The following is a 12,539-nucleotide window of genomic DNA, read 5'->3' as shown; positions in this document are numbered from 1 at the left end:
ATGCCACCCACATCCCCATTTGCACTCGCCCTCAACCCCTACCCCCTCCGCCCGCCGTCACCCCCACCCACCCCCCACACCCTCATCCCCACCCACTTACCCACCCCCTCAACCCCTTCTGCCCCACCCACCCCCTCACACACCCACCCCACCCCCTCCCACGATCTCACACCCCACCCCCCCCCACCCTCACACCCCCCCACCCTCGCTCCCCCCCTCTCCCACCCACCCGCCAACCTGCCCTCCCCGCCCGCCCACCTTCCCTCACCTCCCCCTCACACCCACCCCACCCTCGCCCTCGCTTGCCTCTCACCCGCCCGCCCCACTCGTCCTCCCCCCCCCTCGCATCCGCCCCCCCACCCCCCTTGCCCACCCCCTCCCCCCCCTCCCCCCTCCACCGCCTACCCCCTCACCGCCCGCCCCCGCAACTCACCCCCTCACGCCCGCCCTACTCCCCCCTCCCACCCACCCTCACACCCGACCGCCTCCCCCGCCCGCCCTCCACCCCGCCCACGCCAGCCCGCCCCACCCCACCTCACATGCCCGCCCCATTTGGCCTTGCCCGCCCTCGCTCATGCTTGCCCGCCCCATTTGGCCTTGCCCGCCCTCTCACCCACCCAACCCTTCCACCCAGCCCACCCGCCCGCCCGCTCACCCCGACCCCACCCTCCCTCGCCCTCCCACCACGCCCCTACCCCTGCCCTCACCCAACCTCCCTCGCCCGCGCACCCTGCCCTTACCCACCCTCACCCGCCCACCCTCACCACCCACCCAATTCCCACGGCCAGTCGGCCGGGCCGCTGGGGTGCCGCGGGTTGGCGGCGCAGCCCCACCCCGTGCCACCTTGACGGCCTGCCCGCCCAGCCGCACCACGGCCGACCGGGAGGGCAACTGGGGTGGTGCGGGGTGGTCTACTCCACCTCGATGGCCCGCCCGCCCAGAGGTGCGGTGGTTGGGCGATTCCGGGAATCGCCCAACCACCGCACCGAGGTGGGTCATGCCACCCCGGCGGCCCGCCCGCCCAGCTGCATAGTGGTTGGGCATTTCCCAGAATCACCCAACCACCGCGCAGCTGGGCGGGCGGGCCGTCGGGGTGGTGTTGTGTGGGCGGCGGCGCCCACCCCGCCCCACCCTGGCGGCCCGCCCGGAATCGCCCAACCACCGTGCGGTCGGGTGGCGGGCCGCCGAGGTGGCGCTGTGTGGGCGGCGGCGCCCATCCCCCCCACCCGAGCGGCCCGCCCGCTCGCCCGAGCGGGGGTTTATGCGATTCCCGAAATCGCCCAACCCCGCACGGCCGGGCAGGCGGGCCACTAGGGTGGTGCTTGGTGGGCGCCGCAGCCCCACCCCGTACCACCCCGGTGGCCGACCCGCCTGGCCACGGGGATTGGGCGATTCCAGGAATCCACTGGGGTGGCGCGGGTGGGCGCTGCAGCCCCACCTACCTACCCGCCTCCCGCTCCCCACCTGCCTACCCCGCCTACCCCACCCTTGCCCACCCACCTCGCCTTCCCTCACTCGCCCACCCACCCCGCCTCACCCTCACCTGCCCCGCCCACCCTCACCCTCCACCCTCGCCCACCCACCCCCCCCCCCCCCCCCCCCCCGCCCGCCCACCCCCCCCACCCTGCCCCCCCCTCACCTGCCCCCCTCCCCTCCCCCCGCCCACCCACCCCCCTTACCCACCCCCCCCCCCCACCCCACCCGCCCTCACTCGCCCCCCCCACCCCGCTCCGCCCCACCCGCCCTCACGCGCCCCGCTCGCTTGCCCCCCCCCCTCACTCGCCCACCCCACCCTCCCTGCTCGCCCACCCACCCTCCTGCCCGCACCCCCCCCCCCCCCCCCCCGCCGCCCTCACCCACCCACCCCCACCCCCCTTGCCTACCCTCAGCTGCCCCGCGTACCTGCCCACCCTCACCCACCCACCCCGCCCGCCCTCACCTCCCCCCTCACACCGTGCACCCCACCCACCCATCCCACCCTCCCGCCCTCACTCTCTCACCCACCCGCTCTCACCCCCCTGCCCTCACTCGCCCCCGCCTGCCTCACCCGCCCGCCATCCCGCCTACCCTCCCCCGCCCACCCCACTCGCCCTCACCTGCCCATCCTCGCCCTCGCCTCTCCGCCCACCCACGCACTCGCCCAGCGCCGACCCGCCCGCTCGCCCGTCGGGGTGTCTGGGCGATTCTGAGAATTTCCTATCCACCCCCACGGGGCGGGCGGGCCCCTTGGGTGGTGCGGTGTGGAGCTGCTACAACCCCATATTGCGCCACCATGGCGGGCCCCCGTCCGCCCGCAGAGATTGCGCGATTCTCAGAATCACTTGCCACTTTGTAGATGGACGGGGTGGTGTCGGTGGGCTTCTACCATCTCTCCTGATTTTAATCTCCTTCTCCATCCTCAATCTACCCCTCAAGGGGGACGTTGAGAGGTAGATTGAAGACGAAGAAGGAGATCAATATCAGGAGAAATGGTAGAAGTTGTTGCTGCAGCCCCCCTCATGCCACCCCACCCGGCAGGCTGCCTGGGTGGCGTAGGGGGAAGGCTGTGGCAGCCCCTCGTACCACCCTGGCAGCCTCCACGCAGGCGGGTGGGCCACCAGGGTGGCGCGGGGGGAGGCTGTGGCAACAAATCCTACAATTTCTTGCCCCATTGATCTCCTTCTCCGTCTTCAATATACCCCTCAGCCTCCCCCTTGAGGGGTAGATTGAATACGGAGAAGGAGATCAATGTGGGGAGAAATGGTAGAAGTTGTTGCCACAGCCTCTCCCCACGCCACCCCGGCGACCCACCTGCCCGCGAGCTGGCGGGCGATTTTCTTAGTGTTAATATTTTTTTAATTTCAATTATCTGATTATACAAATAAAAAAATTATGATATATTTTCGTTATTAATTTAAGTTAATATGTTTTCGTTATTTACTAATTTATGTGTTTCTATTTTTCAGGAAAATGGTATTAAAGAATATTTCTGTGAATCTTTCTGAACCAAAGACTCTTAAAGGTGCATCTTCAAAAAACATCGGTGAACGAACTCCACCTGAGCTCATGGCTACAAATCTTTCAAGTGCCTCAAATGATAAGAAGATGATTTCATACTGGAAGAATTCAAAAGAGGTGAAATTTCCATCAAGAATCTGGTATGTGAAAGAAAAAGAAAGCCAAAATGTGAATATATATCTATATATTGATATACAAAATGATAATGGAATTTATGAGATGATGGGAAGAGTCATAGATATGTGTTCGGTACCCGACACTGAAGGTGTTTACATACTTACAAAAGCTCCCAAGTCACATGAAAGGATTAAATACCGACTATCATATTCATTGTATGACACGAGAGAGGTATCTACGAAGATGTGTAAAAAAATCGTAAATGAGTTGAAACAAAACATCGTAAGTATTGTTATTTATATTTGTATTTTGCGTTCTTGAAAGTGTCTCGCCATATTTTTTAACTTTGTTTTTATTGACATGATATTTTGTTTGGTAGAATTTTGTTGAAAGTTGTTCAATTAGGTTGGGAGGCATTCATTTCATAGAGCATGATATCATAAAAGTTGTCAGCAGTTTTTACTCAGTGCCAGAAGAAGATATGGAAAACAAGCAAAATGTAGTAATTGATGATGCTGCAAAACTACATCCAAAGGATTAGAAAAAAGGCCTCTGGTGGATAAATCTAGCAAGGGTAGACAAGTTACTTTTGAGGACGATGAAGTTGAAACTGACAGTGAAGCATATGTTGTCATTACTGAAAATGACATTGGAACTGAGAAGAGCCGTAAAAGACCAAAAGTAACAATGCCCAAGAATAAATATGTTGAGAATGTTATGACGAAGAAAAGTAAAGTTGAATATTTTGAAGTAGCCACTACCAGCAGTCAAGAACCTAGTGAAACTTCAAAAGAAAGTAGAGAAATCATTACACCAGGAGCTGATTTAGAGGATGGCATTATCAAAACAAAACAAAATTCCATTCGAGAGAATTTGACAAAGAGAAACTTAATTAATGGTGGTCGTACATTTCGACTTAATGTCAGACAAACCTATAACGCAAGTGAAGGGCAATGTCAATATCAAGTCAAAAAGCCACATCATCTGCATGTTCACAACTTGAAGACATTGATGAGGTACAATCCATATGCTCATGTGGTTAGTTATGTGCTTCTTGTTGATCCACTTCAAGTTCCCAACAAAGAAGCATTTGATAAGTCAAAATGTTTTGAATACAATTATTATGTGCTTGGGGGGAACCATTCTATAGAAGCTCAAAGACAATTGATGGAGGAATATCCTAATAACCCATGTTTTGAAACAATGAAATGTATCATTTATGTTGGTTTATCAGATACAGAAGCAAAGTTAGTGGCATGGGATCATAATTCAGATAATGAATATAAGATGTCTATGACTTTCATCCAAAGGGTTAGATTTATTCATAGTGAATTTCAAGGAAAATGGGTGGGGATAGGATAAATGTTACTGCAGATTTCCGAAAGGAATGTTGTATGGAAATAGGCTATCAAAATGAAGAGAAAACCAATTCAAAAGGTGGAAAAGGCAACAAAATTAGTGATTTATTCAGAGGTGTTGATAACATTTTCCAATTGCCATTTAGAACTGGAGATGTTTGGAAGTTGATTGATGATATTTTTAGCATGTGGGAAAAAATTGGCATTAAAAACCAGAAGGTCAAAAAGTCTAAGCCATTGATATGTAGCAGCAGTAAATCAGCTCCTGAAATGAAGCAGCTTCCAGACGATATGACTATCACACCTTGGAGAGCAATGTAAGGAGTGAAAGATGAAAAAATTGTCAAAACAATATTATCTCGTGTGACGTCAGGGGAATTATCATTGGAGGAAATGTCTGAAGAATTTCAAAAAGAAGTTTGTTGAATTATTTTTATTTATTTCTGGATTATAATTTTCTTTTAAATAAAACATGTTGTTCTTAGTAGTATTTGTTATACATATCATTATATTAATTTTTTGTTACTTTATCTATGTAGTCACAAAGTTTACATGAAATTCAAGAACAAATGGTTAGATTGTTGAATGAAGATAGTTGGGATGATGTTGTACGCAACTATCCATATTCAAGTTCTACGTCAACATTAAAAGCTTTTTATCTTTCATTTAAAAAGGTATCTTGATTTATACATTCATTTTTATTCATATGTGTACTATTTTTAATTTATAACTTACACATATATTTGTTTATTTTATAAAAGATGAGAAAGGATGATAATGGAGCACTAGATAGTTTCAAAACCTTTATTGAAAAAATAAAGATCGAAAGACTGAGGAAGCAACGTATTAAGAATGTTGAACTTGATCCAACTCTTACTCATTTCATTTGGAATGGGCTAGACACTATTCAATATCAAGTAATACAAGGTGACTGTGAAGACATTGCTAAACTCATACCTAAAAGGGATTATGCCCTAGTTATTGTAGATATTCTCCATGGTTTCAATATTCCAAACATTGACTATGATAGTGACCCTTATACTTATCAAGCTTTTAGTAAAGTGGTTGCGGGATTTGTAGAAGTCACGTCATCACCATTATGGAGATTTGTGACATTTCATTTAGACACACAATTGCCAATGATATTGTCAAGTTTCAAGGGGAAAAAATTTCAAGGATGCAGCTTACATGGTAAGATGTTTAAAATGTATATTTGATTAATGTTGAAAAATTCATTTATGTACAAGTTAATTAAACTTTTACTATTTCATGCTACAGGCAAAATTCAAATCTTCTTAACCATAAAGAGCAACAATTTATAAATGATTATGAGTTCATTCATATTGATAGTTGGGCAAAAGATGATAGCTATATGTCTATGATTTTTAATCGAGTAAACGGAAAGAGTCATAGCCAAACACTGACTTATGATGCTAGTGTGAGAAAACTAACATATGAAGACAAATAAACAAAAGGAGAGATAGCTAACATTTATCAAAAACCACAATTATTGATTAACTATCTTATAGACATATGTTCAAATGAAGAAGATTGGGTTCTGGATTTATTTTTTAGCTTAGGTAAGTTTTATTATATGGAATTTAATTTCAATATGTTATTTTTTAATTAATATGTCATTGTACTAATTTAATTCATTATTTCTTTTGTCCTTGATAATTAGGTATAACACTAGCATGTTGCCTTCAAAAATGAAGAAATTGCATTGCAATTGAAAAAGATCCAATACAGTGCAATTTCATTCAGCAAATAATTAATTCCCTTCAATTTCTTCCAGATGCAATGCAAGAAATTGGGTTGAAGAAATGGGACTTTAGTGAATCACGTGTGGCAAAAAAGGCAAAGGAACCCCAACCACCATTACATGGAATGTTTGGAAAGACATACATTGGTAGATTCATAGACATCATAGATCCATTAGAAGAGGAAAATGAGCAAAAGGAAGCAGAAAATATTGTGGAAGAAGACAATGATGAAACTCTAGAGGACAAAGAGTTTGGATTACGTGACATTGTTGATTAAATTTAAGTTATGCTTGGAAAACAAGCTCATTTTTTGTAACTATTAACTAGTTATACTTGTAATATTTTGACTTTGACATTTTATGAGAAGAATAAACACCCAATTAAGATTGTTATGCGTTCAATATTTGTAATATGTGATTTTCGCATTAATTTTTAAGTTAATCATTATTTTTTGAAAAAAATGATTGTTATTATTTTTTTGACATAAAATTCATTAAAAAAAAAACTATAATCTAACAATTTTTAGTTAAAATTTTCGTATAAAAATTGTGATTTTGACATGTCAATTCTAGCAAAAAATTATCAAAGCGTGTAGTTTTTTAGTTATATTTATGTTAAAAATGGTTATTTTTATGTCCATTGTTAAAAAATATTGTTTTTTAGAAACAATTATTTCGTGTGGATTGAAAAATTAATTAAGGATGTATAAATATGTAGAATATCGAAAATTCAAAATATCGACCTTCTAATTTAAAAATGCAAAACAATAAAAACCTCACTACAAAAAAATTAAAATAAAAATAAAAACAAGAAAATATGAAGAAAACGACCACTTCAAAAATTATTAAATTTACAAAATAATTATTTACATTTCATACATTAGAAAATAAAAAATAAAAATAAAAAGCCTTTTAAAAAAAAGGCCTGATGTAGAATTACCACTTTTTTAAATCAGCATAAAAAACACTACCATTCTAAAATGCAATGTACATTAAAAAAATTATAGTGTCAAAAACTATGCTCTAAAAAACACGTGTGTTCTGCATCACCACTTTTCAAAATCGGGTCACTTTTTTGCTATCTCTACAAAACGGGTAACAGTATGAGTTCCCGTTTCAAAGTTTACATTGTTTCTTGGAGACAGGCCACGATCGAGAAGATTGGTTCAAGAAATCTGTCGTGGTGGTAGAGCTTGTCGTCAGAGAGATTGTGAAGATCCTTGTCTAAGGTAGTGTAGGGGGAGGAACAAAATTCCTTGACCAAGCCATGGAAAAATTGCAAGGAAGAATGATCATCAAGCTCTGTAATTGTTTCAAGAACTCGAAGGAAAACTGATCCAGAGTCTTGGTTGAAGAAGCTAGATCCAAACGACCAATGACAGGAGGGGATGTATCGAGAAGATTTCAAGTCGTCTTGGAAGAAGGAAGAAGCGAACTCTTTACCTTATAAAGATTGATTTCCCCAAAACTTATTCGAGAATGAGAGATAAATCATATACACGTCAACCGTGGGTTCGTGGCTGGGATCACGAGGGCTAGTACACGGGTTCATAGGATCATTTAAGCCCCAAAATGTAATAGAGGTCAGAGATCGGGCAATCAGAAGGAAGTAAACCCTCTGCTCAATAATGGGCCGACCCTGACTAGTCGGAGGTTGGGTGGCATATCGGCAAAAGGAGGCACGATAGTAAGGCATGGTGTATGGGCCCCAATAGGTCAAAAGTCGAGGGTCAGGCTGTTAGGAAGGAGGTACACCCTGTTCTCAAAAAATGGGCGGACCCCAACTTAGTCAGAGGTCGGAGGTTGGGACGTCGGCAGTGTTGGTGAGTGAAGAAGCGTACATGCCTTGACTCTTCCGCTTAACTGACTATTAGTGGGCCTATGGAAGATTGTCACAGGGCAGTGGGAGATAAGTAACGATGGATTCAACGAGAGGAGGAAATTGTGATATAAACAATTATAAAAAAAAAGGGGACAAGAAGGGAAGGAAAGAGCGCAAGTGAAAAAACAAAAAGGAGAAGTTCACCCAAGCAGCAGGGGTTCGAACTTTGCAATCCCATTTCCATGACTGAAGGAACAATGGGGGCTAGATCTGCTGGTGACGACCCACTCCCCGCCCCCTTTACTCCAGGAGGGTAGGTAGGTATGGTACAATAACTCATTCAATCGTTCTCATAATTGTAGTGTTTTCTTGATTACCTTTTGGTATTATTTCTTCTTCATATGCCTGAGTCACTTTTTTGCTCACTAATTTTTTTTTTGCAAGTACGACTGAAATTTTCTTCATTTGTACTTGACATATGAAGAATTATGTATTTTATTGGGATCAATAATGATTTATTTATAAATCAGTGATTCCTTCATACTGAACTACTTTAACGATATATATATATATATATATATATATATATATATATATATATATATACTTTAATTGATGTCAACATTTCAAGTGATTTAATCTCTCTAGGAAATTAGTAGATCCATATTATATATATATATATATATATATATATATATATATTACATTTCTATAATAAGTATATACAAATATTCTTAACTGATGTCAACATTTCAAGTGATTTAATCACTCTAGGAAATTGGTAGATCCATTATTTTATATATATATTACATTTTTATAATAAGTATATACAAATATTCTTTAATTAATGTCAGCATTTCAAGTTATTTAATCACTCTAGGAAATTGGGAGATTCTATATATATATATATTTAATAAGTATATACATATTACACATTTAGAATAATATTTATAAATGTATAAATTTATATATAATTGTATGGTATAAATAAAGAATTAACACATATATTTCAAAATAATAAATGATAACAAAATTTAAATATTAAAACATTTTTTTTAATTACATATGTTTCTTTGTATTTGAATTTTATATTTTATTGAAATATTACAATTCTATTATAATTGTTTATATACAAATTTATATAATTTAAATATATATGCATGTTAAAATTGTGAATATAAAAATAAACAAATAAAAAAATGAATAATATTAATAAAAATATTCTTGTTCTTCCCTTATGGGGTGGAATTCCAAAGCAGTTGGGAGCCATGTCGGGCCCTTATCAAGGATAATCATGCAAGTCGGAGGTCATTCAGGAGTGTGGCAGTACCTAAACCAATTTGTTCATGTGAAGGAAGGCGTCGACGGAGGAAGGCATTCAAGCGTGAATAAATGGTTAAGGCACTACATAAGCTACATCATGGGTACCTTCATGATGATATTTTGGTTGAGTGGTGAAGTAGAGCATTGCAATGTTTACAAAGTATCGTCCTCTTGAAGTTACAAGAGATTGGGGGCCAAAATGTGACCCAGATGGTAATTATGGAGACAGGTGCTTGCGAAATTATGTTTCACACGTCATGACACCTCATTTCACCCTGCATTCCCTTTGGCATCCACCAGAATCACCAGGTAACTTAGTTTATTTGAGGTGTTGGATGTGGTGTAAAGGGTTCCTTAACTTATCGTTTGAGCGGAAATTCACCCTTTTGGTGTGTATGTTAATGGTGTTAGTGTGGGAAGGCTACCTATAAGTTGGTTCCACCCACACGAGAGTATTTGGAAGCCTGGTTGGTACATTTGGAACAACATGTCGGCTACCCTTACCACGCTCCTCCTCCACCAAGGATTAGGCTAGATAATCTAGCTTCTGTCACCTCAAATGGTTAACTATGTCCATTGATATTTTGCTGATATTGATGGTTTTTTTGTATCCTTGGTCTTCGAGGTTATGGTCGGCTAGCTTGTGTGTTTTTTGGAATGTTTTTCCTAAGTCGATTAGCTCTAGTCAATAAATTTGATCGGGGTGAGACCAATAGAATTATCTAAAATTCTTATGTAAATATTACCACTTGCAGTGGTAAAATATGAAATTGAGAGGCATTTAGGTGGCTAGGTTAACCATTCTTTGAACCTACCAGGGAGAATAAACCTCCTCAAGTCATTCCTGCAAGCTCTACCAGTCTATCAATTTTCCACTCTCCCAGCTCCTAAAGTTGTTTACAATGATATCACAACCTTCTTCTGAAAGTTCTTGTGGCAAGGTGCTCAAAATGCTAGAAAATGGACACTTATGGCAAGGTGCTAAAAATTCTAGAAAATGGACGCTTGTGGCAAGGTGCTAAAAATGCTAGAAAATGGACGCTTGTGGCTTGGGCTAATGTTTGCATTCCAAAATGGGGGGATGTCTAGGGATGAGGGATCCTAGCCTTCTCAACAAGGTGTTGGGAGAAAACATTTGGTGGCGACTATTACAAGGAGGAAGCAAACTATGAAAATAGATATGTAGAAGGAAATATTGTCTGAATTTGGGGTTTATAGGCATAATTTGTTTGTCAGATCTTCCGAAAGTATCCTCCATATCGAATATAGCTAAAGAAAAAAGTTTGTTTGTCAAAAAACACATCTTTTGGGAGGTAAAAAATCATCGACGTGCCAGGTTTTGGGAAGAATTCTAGCATTAACTTCTGAAACTGGACTGTAGGGAAGATATGGAAAATAATCTTGTGGGTTCTGTCAGACAACTCCACCCTCTCAAAATATTCTCACATGACTTGGCTGTCATGATTAAAATATATGTAATATTTGATCAACAATGTCCACCCAATTTTACAGAAAAATAATATTACCTATGAGAGTGACAAAAAAATTAATTAAATTTTAGGCTAAGAACCATAAAAACTTAAAGACTAAACCCTAAATTCAAGGTAACAATGGTACCAGAAGTTCTGGTTTCCATGAGGCCACATGAGCTCGTTGAACTCCTCTATGGCGTCAAATTTCATCCCTATGTCGAAGCCCTCATGAAAAGGACTAAGAAGTCCTCGTTTTGTGTAACTGAGATATGAAGATGATTTTTTCTCCTTGGCCTTTGTAGGGAGCTTAAACACGTCCCTGCAGAGTATTTTTACTGTCCCTATAAGTGAGTCTGGGATTTCATGATTGGTAACCCGAAAACACCCCCAATCTTCGCAACATCTTTTGAATTCCGAGAGGAGGTTTTCCTGGAATTCCTCACTCACTGGTCCCTCTGATTGAAATTGCGAGAGATCGAATACCAGAATATCTATATTCATATCAAGCTCATCAGTAGTTGTTGCAACAACAACACATGAGTCTTAAGAATTTGGGATTCGAGGAGCCATGAGTGTGGTTGTTGGCACCAAGTCTTTGAGCATTCACTTGCAATTGTTTTAGGAAGTCATGGGTGTTCTTTACCTAAGGTATAGTATATATGAAGATTCCTTTGAGTTCACATCATCATGGTGTTAGTTTTAAATACACATTTTAGTTTTTTATATTATTTTAAGTTTTTTTCAATAGTTAATGTAACTTTGATTTGGTCAAGTTATTGGTGGTTTTTGAGTTTCAAGTTTATGAGAACCTATGATATTGACTATTCATGTATGATATTTGGTATTCGTGTTGAATACATCCTATTTAAAAGTTAACTTAAACCAATTGTTAATTAATTGATGTTAGCATTTCAAGTGATTTAATCGCTCCAGGAAATTGATAGTTAATTAATTGATGTTAGCATTTCAAGTGATTTAATCGCTCTAGGAAATTGATATATATATATATATATATATATATATATATATGTTACATTTCTATAATAAGTATGAATAAGTATTTATAAAAGTATAAGTTTATATATAATTGTATGGTATCAATAAAAAATTAACAAACACATATATTCAAAAATAATAAATGACAACAAAATTTAAATATTAAAACCTTTTTTTTAATTTACAGAAGTTTCTTTATGTATTTGACTCTATATTTTATTGAAATATTACAATTCTATTATAATTTTTTATATACAAATTTATATAATTTAAATATATATGCATGTTAAATTTGTGAAGATAAAAATAAATAAATAGAAATGAATAATATTAATAAAAAGGATTCTTGTTCTTCCCCGATGGGGGTGGAATCCCAAAGCAGTTGTGAGCCATGTCGGGCCCTTATTAGGGATAATAATGCAAATCAGAGGTCATTTACGGGTGTGGAATTATCCAAACCAATTTGTTCATGTGAGGGAAGACGCAGACGGAGGAAGGCATTCAAGCATGAGTAGATGGTTAAGGCACTTCAATAGCTACAACATGGGTACCTTTGTAACATACATCTACTCTATTTTTTTTCCTATTTTAAAAATAAACAACTTTCATCCACCCATATAAATATACTATATAAACTTTGTGGATTTGGATCTTCCTCCCCTATTTCCACTCAACTTTTATCCTTCTTTGTT

General features: G+C 41.4%; 1 pseudogene; it reads right to left on the bottom strand.

Annotated features, from left to right (window-relative positions):
* Positions 1–10,611: 10,611 nt before the first annotated feature.
* On the bottom strand, positions 10,612–11,454 carry LOC149224832 (C4-beta,C20-epoxidase-like; annotated as a pseudogene).
* Between the last annotated feature and the right edge of the window lie 1,085 nt (positions 11,455–12,539).

The sequence above is a fragment of the Pinus tabuliformis genome, chromosome Q, assembly GCF_031772625.1.
Source record: "Pinus tabuliformis cultivar Carrire ecotype Pingquan chromosome Q, CPIR1, whole genome shotgun sequence".
Taxonomy (NCBI): Eukaryota; Viridiplantae; Streptophyta; class Pinopsida; order Pinales; family Pinaceae; genus Pinus; species Pinus tabuliformis.
The sequence above is the reverse complement of the archived record's forward strand: the minus strand, read 5'-3'. Positions and strand labels throughout refer to the sequence as shown.